General features: G+C 33.1%; 1 protein-coding gene across 1 annotated transcript in view; it reads right to left on the bottom strand.

Moving 5' to 3' along the window:
- LOC133184557 (proprotein convertase subtilisin/kexin type 5-like) overlaps positions 1–18,668 on the bottom strand; it is a 163,562-nt gene that overhangs the window by 67,547 nt on the left and 77,347 nt on the right. The gene's annotated exons all lie outside the window — the stretch shown is intronic.

Here is an 18,668-nt window from a genome sequence, read left to right as displayed (position 1 = left end):
AAAACTTTGATCGTTCAAAAGTTATATATGAAAGACTTTTGGCCCCTCTGAGCCCCTAATTTAAGGGATCAGCCCTTTTTTCTTGATATCAGATGAAACGTCTTGTCATTTTGTGCATCTTTTGTTATATATGTTTTAACAAAATATTTACAGGTAAAAAGATATAAAAGAAAACGTGTCAAATTTTGCGAGATGCTTGTGAGCCTATTTTTCGAGCCCAGGCGAGCTTCAGCGCCTTTTGAGCTGGACACATATAGATGCGAAATGGCACATCTACAATCTTTCCTCTATCTTCACTGAAAATCTTATCCCTTTATCTCTATTCGTTCAGGAGAACACCCCAGGACAAGCCTACTCTCTGAAAATCAGAAAATCGTCCATATCTCACGACCGGAAGTGACGTCATCAAAAAACAAAAAAACCTATCAAGATCAGTTGACTATCTTTCACATCTGAAAGTTTGATGTAAATCGGCCAAGCCGTTTCTGAAAAATCGCGTGCACAAAATCGGTTGGAAGAAAAATAATAATAATAAGAAGAAGAATAGGGAAAAAGAAACCGAACGAAAACAATAAGGTCTTCCGTTGGAGACGGAAGACCTTAATAATAGGGAAAAAGAAACCGAACGAAAACAATAAGGTCTTCCGTTGGAGACGGAAGACCTTAATAAGAAACAGTAGAATCACTATAAGGTCTTCCGTGAAGACGGAAGACCTTAATAATAATAATAATAATAAGAAACAGTAGAATCACTATAAGGTCTTCCGTGAAGACGGAAGACCTTAACTAGATACTCGTTGCGAGCAACGAGAGGTCTTCCGTCCGAATAACCATCCTTAAGGAGGCTGGGGGGTCAACAAATTAACCACCAGATTTAACTTAATTTTTTAGATATGATATCTTAAGCTGTCAACTATCATTTGGCAAAGAAAAATTTCAAAAATTTTAGTTTTAAAATTTGATCATTTTCTATATCTTCATATGGAGCTCTTCTTCTAAAGGAGATCAATATAGTCTAAAAATGGCCACAACCCCCCAGCCTCTTTAAGTGTGATATTCTTTGCATGTAAAATTACATTTATATATGCTCGTTGTAAAGACACCTAAAAATATAACATGGGTCTTTCAAAAGATTTTTTATTTATAAAAAAAAAAAAAGAAATAAAAAGAACACAGAATTCACAAAGAGAAAAAAAAGTTCAACATCATTGATAAAGATGAAAACGTAAATTTAAGCAAAAAATTCAGGTATAGTCGGGATTAAACCAAGATCGGCTGTCCTAAAAGAGCTAGGTTCACTTTATGCATAAAATGGCCCTGTAGATATACCAATTTATTGACTAACACTTTATGTTCCATTTTAAACATCAAGATAAAGTAGAGACTTAGTGTTTTCATTTCCTATTAAAAAATTTCTCCTTATAGCCAAGGTCTTGGAAAACAGGGCTCGCGAAATTGCAATGTTCTTGAATTTTAATGAAAATAAGTATATTTGAGTACTTTCACAGAAGAGAAATAATATGAGCACACCCTCTGATCTAAAAAATAAAACAGGTTTTGTAATCCTCAGAAATAGTTCTATCATTTTATAGATATATATTAAAGATCAGAGGTTACGCTCTACATTTATTATCGAAAAATAGCTTAAAAAATTGGCTGTTTTGTAGAATTTTTCATGATATGAGGAAAATGACGCATTTCATGACGTCATAATGCATTGGCTAGCCAGAAAATTACGTCATTTTTGATAGATACGCAGTCATCAAAGGTCTAAATGATATTTAATGCATCGTCAACTACAACCAAGCAGTTTCAGTTTTTCTGAAATTCACAGGGCCAAAAAAGGTCCTAAGTGAACCTTGTTCTTTAATATTGAAACAACTACACTAGCGCAATGTACCAGCAAGCACCGATGTTTACCTTGCACTCATTCCCTGAAGTAACGAGTGTCAGGGAGGTTAATTTTTTTTCTTATAGTGTGGAATTATAGGATGAAAACTAGCCAGCTAAATTTTGTGCAAGTACTAGTAGATTGACATCGAATTTATTACTTGAGTTTTAACAATGACTGATAGCAGAGGAAATAATCTGTTACTGATAAAAACTAAAAAAAAAAAAACTATTGTGTTTACTTCCTTTCTTCTTTATGCATTCAACTTTCTATTCTATGCAATTCCAAATTCAGACATGTCCGTGTAATCTTTTACTGCATCAGACCATTTGTGAAAGGCGGGTCAAGATTATTATTTTGCGCCAAACGTCACGAGTAAATCTTCGCGCCTTTTCTTTGGAATGTGTCTTTAATTAAATAAGTGTACGTGATAGCTTCAATGAAATTTTAAAAAAATATGTTGCTATAGCCTGATTTTCTAGCCTAAGAATGTATATTTATCTCACTGTACATATAACATACCGTATACGGGGAAGTAACATAAATGCAGCGCTAAGTTTTCTTACACATTTTATATTCCCCTTTACCCCCAAAGTGGATTATTCCAATTAGTAACACATTAATGAAAAGACTGGAATGTTTCGCAACAAAACATGTCTCGCCATATGACGCTCAAGGAATCTGATACCTATTATGTTCAGTTACTTGCATCTGTAAAGGAATATTGCCCTACTAAAATCAAAGAAAAATATCATTGAAGTTTATTTTTCTCTCATTTGAAATTGCTATATGTTATTCAATCAACATGAGACACAATTCGGCAACTCTCCAATTTATGATACAATTGCATAGGTATCTAGCTACATATACATTTGTACCAACATGTTTTCCTCATTTTGTCATATCACAATTGCATCTTTGCACTTTAATTAGTGCAAAATTCAACTGCAAACTCTTTATGAGGGAGTAAAAGAGACACGCTGATATTGTGCCGTCAAACACCGCCGCTCTGACGTCGAACGACATAGCCCTCCCCCCCCCCCTTTAAAGATAAAATCTTATATTTGAGCCCCAAAAAGTGAGAAAACATTCGGACATTCTTTGAATTGAATCGGGATCGCCCACGTGAAAATTCAACATGCTAACCATTACGCTATCAAACACCATCGCTCAAAATTGAAAAATGATAAATATTTAGAGTATGGGTTAATCAATTTTTAAACAATCTACATATTTAGCATTCTTGTAAGATTCTTTATTTAGCCTATCAACATCATAAAAAAATAATGAAAAACAAAAAAGTTCAAAAAATTACTCTTTTTAAATCACTTCCTGTGACGACCGGAAGTGACGACGACACACGAAATGTTTCCATCACACATCTACAAACTAAATTCTATCATACCTGAAAGTTTCAGACTCCTACCTTTAACAGTTTCTGAGAACATTCATGGACTAGATTTTTAGTGGAAAAAGTGAAAAATCGTAATAATTCCCGACCGGAAGTAACTTTTTCCGAACTTTTTCAATATTTCAAAATGGCATGAGATAACACATCATTCCTGAAAATTTGGCTGAAAAAGAATGAGTAGTTTTTGAGATATCGCGATTTGAAAAGGTCAAAAAAATAAAAATGAAAAATAATAATAAGAAGACTAGAAACTCATTGCGAGCAATGAGAGGTCTTCCGTCCGATTTTGAAAATAAAAATGTAAATTCAAGTTGAAAAAGTGAAAAAAAAAATCAGACACTCTGAAGATTTCACCCTGGTCGTCAGCTTGAAAATCCAACGTGCTAACCATTACGCCATTTCAACTCCCGCTTCAAAGTAAAAATGACGAATATCAAGAGTTTGGATTTATCAATTCGAAAACAAATTATATATTAAGTATTTTTGAAAGGAGGCTCTCTTAACCTTACAAATATTACAGAAAAATATTGTAGTTGAAAAAATCAGTTTTTTAAATTCACTTCCGGAAGCGACCGGAACTAACGACGACGCATCAAAAGGTCCCTTCGCCAATCTAGAAATCATGTTCTATTATCTCTAACAAAAAAACCCACTCAACATCATTTATAAAGTTGCAAAAGTATATTTAAGCAAACAATTCGGGATTATATAAATCCAGATCGCCTGTGTGAAAATTCAATATGGAAACCACTACACCAGATCAATTTTACCAGCCATCATCGATGTTTACTTTGTATCATTGCCTGAAGTAGCGAGCGTCAGAGAGGTTAAAAGTTTTTTTATATAGTGCGGAATTATAGAATGAAAGATAGCTAGCCAAATTTTCTGCAAGCAGAATCACATCGGAATTCCTTACTTGAGTTTAAACAATAACTGTTAGCAGAAGAATTAATCTATTACTGATAAACTGATGATACTGTTTACTTCCTTTATTCTTTATGTATTCAACTTTTTATTCCATGCAATTACATATACATGTATTTCACACAGGCGTGTCCACGTAATTTTTTTCTGCACTTCTGCATCAGACCATTTTTCTACTTTAAAATGGGAGTCACGATACATTATTTCACGCCAAAGTCACGGTTAAATTTTCGCGCCTTTTCTTTGAAATGTATGTTCTACTGAATGGTTTCGATTCTCATATATATCATTGTATGTACTATACAAATTACTTATTGAACTGCATTTGGAGGTCAGAGTATTTATGTTTTCAAAGACAGATTATCCATTTCCAAAACTGCCAGATCCAACAATTCCTTCACATTTCATTGATCCTTATGGTAGTTTTCTTCAACAAGACGCTCTGCTGTCTCCGTAAGCTCCAACCTTCCAATCGGCAATCCTCGGCCTACTCCGCTACGCTCCATACAAACATACATCAGCAACATGGTAGAACACCGTTGACGTCCGAGGTTAGTGTGCGAGGTACGAGCCACCCGAGGAGCTCCGAGTGTCGACCTGCTCGTTGGAGTGTACGGTGACAGCCGCCATTTTGGACCCGCTTCAAATTTTAAAATGCGAATATCTAGAGTTCAAATTTATCTATTTGAAAATAAATTATATATCAAGCATTTTCAGAAGGGCTTCTATTAACACTACGTCCATCAAAGAAAAATACTGAAAATCAAAAAAGTTTAAAAATTCAACTTTTTAAATTTGCACCTGGTAACGACCGGAAGTACTGACGATGAACGAAAGGTCACGTCCCGGATAGTATTTATTACGATCTATAATCCCTGAAAGTTTCACATTGATATCTTTTACCGTTCTTGAGATTATCTGTGGACAAAATGTCATTTTAAATTCAGAAAATGGTCCGTAAGTTGGCACCGGAAGTAAATTTCGTAATTTTCTCTCAGATAGTTCAAGGTCATGTTTTGACACACCTTCCCTGAAAATTTCATGTAAATCCGTCCAATAATCTTCGAGAAATCACGTGCACAAAATTGGGAAGTCGAAAAAATAAGAATAATAATAATATCTAGACTCTTATTGCCATGGCAACAAAAAGGTCTTCCGTTCTTCTATCTAAATTAGTAAGAATGAAGGAAAAAAAACATACATACAATATTACCGTTTTTAACTAGAAAAATACCCTTTCAGTACTTAAGGTACTTTGATTTTAATGACCAATATCTTGTATACCTATGGACAGACCAATGTCAATGCTCTATGAATATCATTAAAAAAAATCAAACTAATCTATATGGAATGTAACGTGTCTTTTCCAGTAACTTTTGCAACACCATTCGATACAGTACAGGCCACGAGTTTTCCCCGTCGCACGGTGGAAAACACACCGTGTGAAATGGTCTGTGTTACACCGTGTACACGGTGTAGCACGGTGTGTGTGGATTTGAAATACACAGGTAGGCACACCGTGCCGCACCGTGTCTAGAAAAATCCCAGCTAATGCTCCCCGTGTCGCACCGTGCCCAGAAAATTCCCTCCGTGTCGCACCGTGTCCATAACATTATAAAGATAATCTTTTGGTTCTGATAAAAACTTTGAAATTTAAAAACAATGAATCACTTTGATTTATATGTATAATTATCGTTTTAAAATCTAGAAGACATTGACTGTGTTATGAATCGTACTAATGACACATGTAGTAGGATTAATTAAATATCGGTAGCAGAAAATTTAAATGGTTTTGAATTTATCGTGCGCCCAGAAGTTCGTATTTAATTTTAGTAAAGTTATTTAGTTACATTTTAAAATTATAATTTGGATTGAAATTTTTAATATCCGAAGAATTTTATTCTATGTGCTCATGCAACGAAGAAAGACTAAATAGCATAATCCATCGATCTGCATTACATGTAGAATACGATCCGAGCTGCAGTTGTTTTAGTACACAATCAAAGCATTAATTAATTTTATATTCCCGAGTAGAACACATTTATGTTGTTAATCTTATATTATTCTGAATTTATAAGCGAGAATCGACAGCAAAAATACGAAATCCCTGTGTACAATAATGTGCGTATATTTCTCGTAACAGATTTTCATAAACTAGTATTTTGAAAATCCTTTCAGTGTAAGTATATGTAATAAATTTGTCTTTAATTGAAAAGTGTTGAAAGAAACAATGTCAGAGAGAGAGAGAGAGAGAGAGAGAGAGACCATTTCGCATAAATCTGTAAAAAACAAAACAAAACAAAAACAAAACAAAACAAAAAAGAAAAAAAAAACACATAAAAAAAATCTTCGTTTTATAATGTCCAAGAGTATTTCTCGTAACAGACGATTGTCTTTATCTTTTCATAAACTAGTATTTATGCTTTTAAAATCCTTTCAGTGTAAGTATATAATAAGTTTTTATTTGAATGAAAAGTGTGCAAAGAAACAATGTCAGAGAGAGAGAGAGAGAGAGAGACTGAGATTCTTATAAATTTAACTCATCATTTTATTTACATTACCAAAGTCACAATTAACCATTCTATAAAGTATACTATTTAAATTCCGTAACTTCGTTTCATATTCAACTCAATTACATGTACAACATGGTTCTCCACAATACACGAAATCCTCGTGCTCTACCTGTCAATCAAAATCTCACAGGTACAACGCTAGGTGGCCCTGAAAGTTTGTTTACGCGGAAAGTAATTCTCTTGTGATTTGAAACATTCTTATGGTCAGTTCCGAGTTTACACCTTTCTTTAAAATATATTGGGGCACAGCCGGAGGGCCGGGGCGCTGTGTGTTTATCACACCTTTCAAATTCTTTCGTCCTGACCATATCATGTGTATACTAACACACTCAAGTGACTTCCAGTCGAATTCATCTACCAGGTTACAGGTTACACCACCAGTCCACCACACGTGTACTTTGACTTGTCAAGATTTTAAACTTACTTGTAAATTGTCCTTTTTCAGATACATATAAATAGATTATGACTGTTTTGTTTGACAATAACGTAACATATAAATCCACAGACTTTTTAATTAGCTGAATCATATCACTTTCGAGAAGCGAGGGGGGGGGGGGGGTAGCAAACATAATGCATGTAGCTTGAAAGAGGCTAGTTGATTTTTGCTTCTTCCTTAACACCATGATAATACTTTGACCATGAGAAGCTTTGTTCTGTACATCCCCGCTCTACATTCGCTAACTGATTTTTTTTTTTCTTAAACCGTACGACACATTTTTCATAAAATAATCTCAGAAAAAGGTAATATCAGGGACCTAAATACTAATAGTATATAGGTCCCTGGTAATATTTGTACAGTAGTTGAAAAGCAGATTTGAGTTACCAAAGGTCGGCTTTTTGTGTGTGTGTGATATTTATCTCCATATTTTACATGATTACAGATTGCAATAATCCTTAATCGAAAGTATAATTCGCCGAGTAATAATCAGAGAGCAGAGTTCATGTGTCTGTATCTGACGCGTTTTTTGATTTTATTTATTCAGATGCATATTTTTTTTAATTCTTTTTACGTAGAAAATGATTTATAAAATAAACCATACATCTGATAGATACCACATATGAATGCATTCATACGGTAAAAGAGATCTTGTTACGGAAATGACTAATTTAAATGAACACAGTTATAATCGAGAGAAAAGACAACCAGGTAATTAATTTACGAAAGTGTATTCCTTCGTAGTATAATAATAGTCTGACTATTGAACAGTCATATTTTTTCTCTCGTATAGTTAGGTTTTTGAAACGTGACTTACATGGATGTACGTACACATTTTGAAGAGTTTGTATTTTGCTGGACAAGAGCACGTGGATCTTAGATTTCATGGCATCTTATTTGTTCAAACATCTGTATATCGGTAAAGAATTAGTAATATTTAAGAGAAAAGTGAAAAAAAATCTGATTTTAAAGGAAATTGATATAATTGATTAAATAAAGAAATGAAAAGTTTTTATTATAAGTTCTGCGTGATATCGTAATGGGGCACTGTGATACACCGCGCGTACACACCGTGTTACACGGTGCGCAGACACCCTAACTTCAAAGACGCCGACATTGATCGAGGTCCACGCTAAAGCGTGGACTTTCGGTCCACGGGGCCCCGTGTTTTTCGGGGAAAACTCGTGGCCTGTACTGTATATGTACATGGATATATTCCGGCTTGTGTGCCACGTCTTACACATTGGATCAAAACTAGGATGAGCAGCATTTTAAAAAACAGGTTGGGATCATGACTGACTTTGAAATCAAAAACATTTATTAAAGATAAAGAACATTTCTTTGATGTATGTATACATGTATATGAATAGGAGGGGTGTGATTAAGAGGGAATCTCTCTCTCTCCATCTAAATTTAACATTTCAGTATCATAACTTCATATTATGAGAAAAAAATCTACCATTATAGAATATGAAGTGACTAGAGCCACACGTTCTGGATTTAAATCTATAATTAATATATAATTTAAATGCCTATTTGCGCCAACTTCTCCAAATATAAATCAAGACAGGGGGTGGGGGTGGGGGGCTTCAAAGGAAGTAGATAGTTTAATACTTATCCGACATTTCAATGGACCTGTGCATTTTTTTTTTTATCACTGTAATAATTCTTTTTTCAGAAGACACATATACATACCATATTTCACACAGAATCGCCTTTTCACATGATATTTTATTAACTCTGAGTTTTCACAAGAATCGCCTTTTCACATATTTTCAAGTAGAAGATTTCAACTTACAGAATGTGTATCTAAAGACTTTAAAACAGTATTACGATTTTCTATCTGTCAGTTCCATTTTAGTGGATGTAATATTTTTTTATATCGAAATGTAACTCGGAAATCGGGATATTTGGCATTCAAATCATAGCGTGTATGTAGAGAATAAAAAATAGTCTGCATTATAGAGGGCTTAGTCAGTCTTATTCTGAACTATATGAGATGAGGGGGGGGGGGGGAGGCTATGTCCAAAACGTCTTTGTGTGAAATTTTTAAAGCTTTGATATTGTCACAGTTAATTGTATAAAATATATACTATATTATTTTTAATTTTAGGGACTATGTACAGTGATTTGTTTCTTTCTACCTGATTTCATGCATTTGGTTACAGCCCCCCCCCCCTCTTTCAGAGTCCGCACCACACACGCATAAGAAATTGATTGACAATTTACCCATGTATTACGTGAAAGCATATTTTTTCACTTAATGTTTCGAGTAGTTTTATTCTGTATATGCACTGCATATCATTAATTAACAATACCTTTATGCGCTAAACTGCTTTGAGCTCTTACTTACGGATCTTGCTCTGAACTAAATATCAATGAAGTTTATTTTTCTCTCATTTGAGATTGCTATATGTTATTCAGTCAACATGAGAAAGTAACAAATTCTACTTTCAAAATACAATTCGGCAAATCTCCAATTTGTGATACAATTGCATAGGTACCTAGTTACATATACATTTGTACCAACATGTGTTCCTCGTTTTGTCATATCACAATTGCATCTATGCACATTAATTAGTGCAAAATTCAACTACAAACTCTTTATGAGGGAGTAAAAAGACACGCTGATATTGTGCCGTCAAACACCGCTGCTCTGACGTCGAACGACATATCCCCCCCCCCCCCATTAAGATAAAATCTTATAATTGAGCCCCAAAAAGTGAGAAAAAAATTCGGACATTCTTTGGATTGAATTCGGATCGCCCACGTGAAAATTTAACATGCTAACTGTTACGCTATAAAACACTATCGCTTAAAATTGAAAAATGATAAATATTTAGGGTATGGGATCATCAATTTTTAAACAAATTACATATTTAACATTCTTGTAAGACTCTCTATTTAGCCTATCAATATCATGAAAAAATAATGAAAAGCAAAAAAGTTCAAAAAACTACCCTTTTTAAATCACTTCCTGTGACGACCGGAAGTGACAACGACACACGAAATGTTTCCATCACACATCTACAAACAAAATTCTATCATACCTGAAAGTTTCAGACTCCTACCTTTAACAGTCTCCGAGAACATTCACGGACCAGATTTTTAGTGGAAAAAATGAAAAATCGTAATAATTCCTGACCGGAAGTAACCTTTTCCAAACTTTTTCAATATTTCAAAATGGCATGAGATAACACATCATCCCTGAAAATTTGGCTGAAAATGAATGAGTAGTTTTTGAGATATCGCGATTTGAAAAGGTCAAAAAAATAAAAATGAAAAATAATAATAATAATAATAATAAGAAACAGTAGAATCACTATAAGGTCTTCCGTGAAGACGGAAGACCTTAAAGAAGAAGAAGAAGAAGAAGAAACAGTAGAATCACTATAGGTCTTCCGTTGAAAACGGAAGACCTAATAATAAGAAACAATAGAATCACTATAAGGTCTTCCGTGGAGACGGAAGACCTTAATAATAAGAAGAAACAATGGAATCACTATAAGGTCTTCCGTGGAGACGGAAGACCTTAATAATAAGAAACAGAGTAAAAACAATATGTTCCCCAACTTCGTTTAGGGAACATAATAATAAGAAACAGTAGAATCACTATTAGGTCTTCCGTGAAGACGGAGGACCTTAACTAGAAAGTCTGCTATTGCAAGCAATAGCGTATGTCGCCCCGAACTGGCGTGTGTGTGTGTGTATGTGTGTGTGTGTAAGGGGGGAGGGTAGTAAAAATGTACATTAACTTTTTTGACTTTACAATTGTAAGTTAATAGAATTTTAATTACAAAATTAAAGCATAACTCAAGAAAAAAAATTATCAGAGAAAAACCACACTTATCAAAAACATACTTGCTGCATACACTATAAGGAATGTCAAAAATTGTGGTTTTAATGTATTTTACGATAGTTGTGCAAGTTCATTTCATTTTTTTAAAATAAGGTAGCAATGCTCAATAAATTTATAACTTGTATAATTATACGGTTAAAAGAAAGAAATATCGTTGTTTTGTTATTTCATAAAGTATATCTGTTAATTGGATTTTAAAATACATTGCATCATGTCATGAAATTGACATCAGAAATCAAATGGAAATTTAAATTTCTGTTTCTAAATAGACATTTATTTCTTCATCACCAAAGCAATACCCATTAGCTAAGCTTGGACAACCATCAACTCGTATCAGTCCTTTCAGTACTTTGATTAAAAGAAACTTCTGATAGCATACAATGGTCACGTGACCGCGACTTTTCTTAAATCATTTGTTTCTTACCTAGCTTCAGCGACAAAATTTGAAAAAATAAAATATCCTATGCACAACTAGGGTTGGTGATTTTTATTTCTATAAAGTTTCATGAAGATTTTGAAAGCCGTCTACGAGAACGCTCGAGTATAAAACTAAGGTGAACCAATATATTATTTCGTTCCGGTGGCTGAAGCGATGGACCTGCTCCAATTTTTTTGCGGAAAACAATTCGATCCAGTAGTGGGAATAAACCTTTAAAGTTTCCAAAAGATTGCTTGCGTAGCTACTGAGAAGAATAGAAATTAAAGAATTTTCACTTTTCGTCCGTTTCCATGGCAACGGTAAGAATTTAGAAAAAAAATTGAATGTTGACTGCACACTTAGAGTTTCCATTCATAATTTCTGTAAAGTTTCATCAAGATTGTCCTAGCCATCTCTGAGAACATATGTGAGCATAATACATTTTTTCTGTTTTGTTTCTATGGTAGCTGTGTGCGGCCAATTCCAGGTTTTTTAAAAAACAGAAATCACTTTGACACAATGCAAGGAATCATCCGTTAAAGTTTTAAAATGATTGCTTGAGCAGTTACTGAGAAAATGGAAGTTAAAGAATTTTCACTTTTCCCCTGTTTCTATGGCAGCAATTGATAATTTGAAAATTTTAAATGCGAATCGCACAACTACAATTACTGATCATTATTTCTGTAAAGTTTCATGATGAATGATTGAGGGACCAGTGAGAACACTTCCGGACAAAATTCGTCACTTTTCGTACGTTTCCATGGCAACGGTAGCCATTTTGAAACTGAAAGTCTGCACTGCACAAGTACCGCTAGTGATCGTCTTTTGTGAAAAGTTTCAGGAAGATTGTCCCAGCCATCTGCGAGAAAATCCCCGGACACAGTTTTTAAGCGTACAATAGCAATATGTCGCCCGACTTCGTTCGGGGCGACATAATAAGAAACAGTAGAATCACTATAAGGTCTTCCTGAAGACGGAAGACCTTAATAAGAAACAATAGAATCACTATAAGGTCTTCCGTGAAGACGGAAGACCTTAACTAGAAACTCATTGCTAGCAATGAGAAGTCTTCCGTCCGATTCTGAAAATAAAAACAAAAATTCACGCTGAAAAAAGTGATAAATGAAATTCAACATGAAAATCCAACAAAACTAACCATTAACCATTCACTTTTTTGCATCACTTCCTGTCACGACCGGAAGTAACGGCGATACAAGATTTTCTCAAGATTCAAATAAACGGATGACTGACTATCAGACCTGAAAGTTTAAGACTTCAGTCGTTTACCGTTGCCGAGCAATATTGTGAGAACAAATTCTAATTTTGAGGAAGTGAATTTTATAAAAATCTCTGCAAATTTTTTCAATCAAAGAGATGAAAACATACATAAAACTCTTAGAAGTCTCTCTATTAACCCTGTAAATCCCAGAGAAAAATATTGAAAAACAAAAAAGTTGCAAATTTAACATTTTTGAATTCACTTCCGTTTGCGACCGGAAGTAAGAACGACGAAAAATAATGGTCGATCACCATATCTACATTTGATGCTCTATCGCCTCAGCAAGTTTCATATTCATATCTTTAGCCATTCTCTGATGATACTGTTTACTTTCTTTTATTCTTTATGTATTCATTTTTTATTTCATGTAATTCCATATACAGGCATGTCCATGTAATCTTTTTCTGCACTTCTATATACTTCTGCATCAGACAATTTGTCTACTACGAAAGGATGGTTACGATACATTATTTCGCGCGAAACGTCACGGGTAAATATTCGCGCATTTCCTTTGGAATGTATTTTTTATTGAATGGTTATAGCTTCAATGAAATTTCAAAATGTAAGTTCTTATAACCTGAATATCGAGCTTTAGAAAGTATATTTATCATATAGTACTTATAATATATCGTATGGATAAGTAACACTAAAGCAGTGATTTAGGTAAGATTTTCTACAAGTTTTATTTTCCTGTTTACCCCCCAAAGTGGACTATCCCGATTAATTACACATTCATGAAAAGACTGGAATGTTTCGCCCAAAAACATGTCTCGTCCTGCGACGGTCAAGGAATCTGACACCATTTATGTTCAATAACAACATCTTTTAGAAAAAAAAAAATTTATATCAACTTCATTAAACAATCTTCGAAAAATGGTTTTCTTATTTTTGTCTTTTCTGTTCATTTAATATGACACAAGCCTGCATGGGGAAAAAAAAGCAATGGACACGTAATAATTACTATATATTGATTGCTTTAGTCAGGCGAGTTTCTTGAAAAGCTATTACTTATAACCATGGTTTAGGATCAGTTTTTCCGTGGTGTAAAACAAAAGGTTGTTGTTATCGTATTTCCACTTGTAGTCATGTCGTTTTTCTACTTTGAGATACAGACAGGAATAGTTATAGTAGACGTTTGAGGAAATCTCCGATTAAAACTCTAGTTCGAAACAGAATTGCAACATAATTGTGACGTGACAATCCAACAATTCCTTCACATTTCTTTGATCCTTATGGTAGTTTCATTCAAACAAACGCTCGACTGACTCCGTAAATTCCGACCTACTTATCGGAGTTTACGGAGACAGCCGCCATTTTGGACCAGCTTCAAATTTAGAAATGCGAATATCTAGAGTTTGGATAGATCAATTCTAAAATAAATTATATATTAAGCATTTTCAGAAGAGCCTCTATTAACCTTATTAAAATAAAAGAAAAATATAGAAACATAAAAAAGTTTAAAAATTCGACTTTTTTTAAATTCGCATCCGGTAACGACCGGAAGTACTGACGACGCACAAAAAGGTGATTCCCCTCATCTAGAGGACATAGCCTATCATCTCTAACAAGTCTCCAGTTCATATCTTAAGCCATTTTTGAAAAAAAAGGAGGACAACATTTCATTTTAAAATCAGAAAACTGTCAATAACTTGGCACCGGAAGCGAGTTTTCCAAATTTTCCTTCTGATGAACAAAGTCCATTTGACGACGCATAATTTCTGAAAGTTTCATTGAAAACCACTGAATAGTTTTGAGAAATCGCCTGCACAAAATTTTGGGGAAAAATAAGAAGAAGAAGAAGAAGAAACAGTAGAATCACGATAAGGTCTTCCGTGAAGACGGAAGACCTTAATAAGAAACAGTAGAATCACTATAAGGTCTTCCGTGAAGACGGAAGACCTTAAAAATCCTGTCCCATTCGTGAAATAAATTCCATATTCAACTACATAACATCGAATATCCTCTATATAGACATGTTACGAATTTTACACTTTTTATATCAGTCACCTTGAACTTGCTGGAATAACCTTCGGTCATAGTCTCAGCTCATAAACAATCTTTGTACCAATTATGAGCTACCAATGATTCTCAATTGCTAAGGCATAACCCAAACATATATATAAATATATATATATATATATATATATATATATATATATATATATATATATATATATATATATATATATATATATATATATATATATATATATACAGTCCCTGAAACGTTCTACCTCACATTTTTCCGTTCCCTCATTGTTCAATCATTGTTCGTTCAGCGTGCGTTTACCGTTCGCTCTCCGTTCACAGTTTTGCGTTCACAAAGCGTTCAGCATTCGCTCTCCGTTCGTTCACTTTGCGTTCATCTTGCATTCAGCGTTCACTTATCGTTCAGTCTTCAGTGTCATTCGGAACTCCGAAGTGAAAGGATTTATCTTTTTGTTAGTAAGGATTTACAGCTTTTTTAATTTAATAATTAACATATCGTGTTTAAAGAATCATTATCTCATGGGAAAAAATTATCCACAATATTCTACCTTACTATTTTTTTATCATTCTAACTTAGCTGTGAGGTAATTCACTCTGGAAAATTATTGTTGTTATAAGTATGTACCAATGTAGAACGATGCTGAGAAATTAAATTTAAATACGGGCAATACTTAGATACTTCAAGCACTGCAACATTTTGTTGTTTTGTTAAAGACGACAAATTGTTAATGGATAGATAATTATCCAAGTCAATTAATTTACAAACTACAGTAAAATTACGAGAATATTGATTTCTAACACTTTTTTTTCAAGTACTACAGAAATGCATGATAGAACTAGTTCTGAGAATTATACATAGTACTGCAGATATCCTGTTAATTAAATAAATTAAACATCTTTACAGCGAATTGAACTGATAGTGTGGTTAAAAAAATATTTATTTAAAATGTAACACTCTACAGGATTTTCTCCACTATAATATATAAAGTCTATAGTTATGGAGTTTTATGTTTGCCATTCGATAGGATTAAGAGACCCCCCCCCTTTCCCCCCTAAATTACTTAGTCAGTATCTCCAGTATATTTTGATTAACATTTAAAAAGAAGTTAATGTGTTTTGTAGCACAAAAATTGCAGTCTCAAAACAACATGCATCTAAAAAAGTCATTAAACAATAGCAGTTCAAAATACACACATGTCGGCGGTGGTATTTTAAACTGGCATAGTATGTTTCAAATTCAAGTGTTAATGCCCCATGTATTTTATTTATTTATTTATTTTTTTAGAAATGTTGGAATCAAATCTAGGAATGATAAAAAAAATGTTAAAACTTGTTGGAAATGCTAGCACTTTGTCTTCAGTGTGACGAGACGTTCACACCTGCACAGTGTCGAATGATTCGATTGACAGGACAAGCACGTGGACTTCGTGTGAACTTAAAAGAAAAACGAGTATGACTGTCAAACAGATGGATTTGTTAATTTAAAAAAGTTACTTTCATTGCCTGATAAATTTAGAAAAAAATTAAGATTTTTTTGTTTGATATAGATACAAACATTTGGTGAAGCCTGAAAAGGGGGGAAGGGCAAAAACAGAATCTCTCTCTCTCTCTCTCATTTGTCTGTTTAATAAAAACTATGACAGCATATAACTTAAATATCAAGTTCTGAAATTTTATCTAAAACAAATAATATGAATATGCCTCTTTGTTTTATCTTGTCTTAGTATAATCACGGGGAAATGTCTACAGGTAGATGTAGAAGTCTGCTCAATAATCATTATAAGAAATAAAAATGACACATAAATATATTATTGCATTAAGAATTTAAAATACGAGTGTATAAATGCAAATACGTCCACAGACCTTTGTTAATTTTTTTCATTATTTTACACGGAATCGCCTTGGCACGGAAATATATGAATGGATGTTACAACCTTTGTAATTCATTCTATAAGTCAGACGTTTTCTCTTATTTGTAATGTTTATTTATATCAAATAAGAATAGACATATTTATTTTCCAACTAAAAGAATTTTATCTTTTATACTACAGCGTTTGGTAACAATTACAATGTTTTACAGCGATAAAAATCGTGTGATTAAATTGTTGAATTTAAACATCATACAACAAAGGTACTCAATGTGCATGCATCGTCTTTTTAAAGAAAATTTTGTAGCATTTATTTATTATAATCATTGATTTGTTTATTTATTTATTATTTATTTATTTTTTGGCACCTGGCATTAGAATACAATAGAATGGTTTCAATGCAAGGAAAAGATCAGAAACTTTCCGAATAAATCGTTCATCTTTTGTTCACCTTTCCTTCACCGTTCACTTTGCATTCGCGCTCCGTTAGCGTTCTGCAATCGCTCACCGTTCAAACATCATTCACCAAGTTGTAATTTGTGTTCAGCGTTCACACATCGTTCACTCACCGTTCGTTCTCCGTTCGTTCAGTGTTTGCTCACCGTTCAAGTGGGAAAGTAGAACGTTTCAGGGACTGTATATTAGGGATGTCAACGAATATTCGAATATTCGAACATTCGAATATTCATTCCATGAGTTAATATTCGAATATGAATTTAAGATTCGAATATTCTGTTTTTAAGATTTCAAAAAAAGGTAATACATTTTAATTAGAACAATGCTGGAATTATCAATGTTTTATTTACTAGCAATCCTCTGATTTCTTTCACTACTTTCTTATCTTATAGATCTTCTAAATTATTTCATTTTGAGTAAGGTATAAAAGAAATAAACAAGAATTATTATAATTGTACATGCATAATACAAAGTGTATTTTCAATAATTTAATATGATCGGATCCAGAAGCGAAGACAACGAAATGAAACCCTTCTTGGATGTCTAAGAGACATGAAGAGTGTACTTATGAAAATAAATTTAATTGTTCATTGAATTACATTTTTGATAGAATCAGCTTGTTATATTGTAAAGAGCTCAATTTAAGAATAATGCATCAATTACTTGATTATCTCAAACTGAATATTAATTTTTTTTTTTTAATTTTAAAACCATTATCGGAAAATTAATGACTTAGGAAAATTGTCTATGGAAGTGTTTGCTGATATTTTCAAATCATTCAAAGATTATATTATGTCTCTTATTAAGCAGATAATTGTAATTAATTGCGTGTATTTAAATCTGAAGAGTAAACGACAACCTTACCCCTGCTTAGACGACTGGTTCGTCAGTTTGAGTTTGTATAGATATCATTTGTTAAAATTATATTTCAGTTGTATACACTTAAATCAATTATCTATTTTAAACATGACAATTTCAAATGTAGAATTCCTTATTGTATATCTACAAAAGTCTACATCCAATTTTACTTCCAAAAACAGACGCAAAACCTGCCATGAGAGTATGATGATGTACGTTTAAAATAAATTGAAATTTAATAGAATTAAATTATTATTTATAAACAAAATGTACTTTCTGTCTTAATGTCCTTGTGTAATTATTGTTGCTATTAAGTATGTTATGTAACAAGACACAAATTGTATAATTATGTTGTGTGGTAAGCATTTCTAATTATAGATGTTTTGGTCAGTATGGAAGATGAAATTGACCAATGAGAATAGAGTACCAGGGGCATTGATGCATAGAGGGGGAGTCTGTAATTGTTTCATTTCTTATCTAAGACGCTTGTGTTTGCAGCTACTTTCTTTGTTCAACTTCCTAAATATTCTACCAATTTATGCTATGTGAAACTTAACAATATGTTGCCACAGTGATATTTAAATAACTTGTGGAATTATTTGGGACATAAATTCAATTGAAATCATGTATATTTATGCATTTTTAACTTGATTCTGTGATCGAACTTTGTGACGTCATGGGACCCAAGCACACAAGATCTGTACCT

This window comes from Saccostrea echinata, unplaced genomic scaffold (genome assembly GCF_033153115.1).
Source record: "Saccostrea echinata isolate AGI-Se365-2 ecotype Australia unplaced genomic scaffold, CSIRO_AGI_Sech_v1 ptg000010l, whole genome shotgun sequence".
In the NCBI taxonomy this organism is placed as follows: Eukaryota; Metazoa; Mollusca; class Bivalvia; order Ostreida; family Ostreidae; genus Saccostrea; species Saccostrea echinata.
Note: the sequence above shows the minus strand (reverse complement) of the source record. Positions and strands in the feature narration are given on the sequence as shown.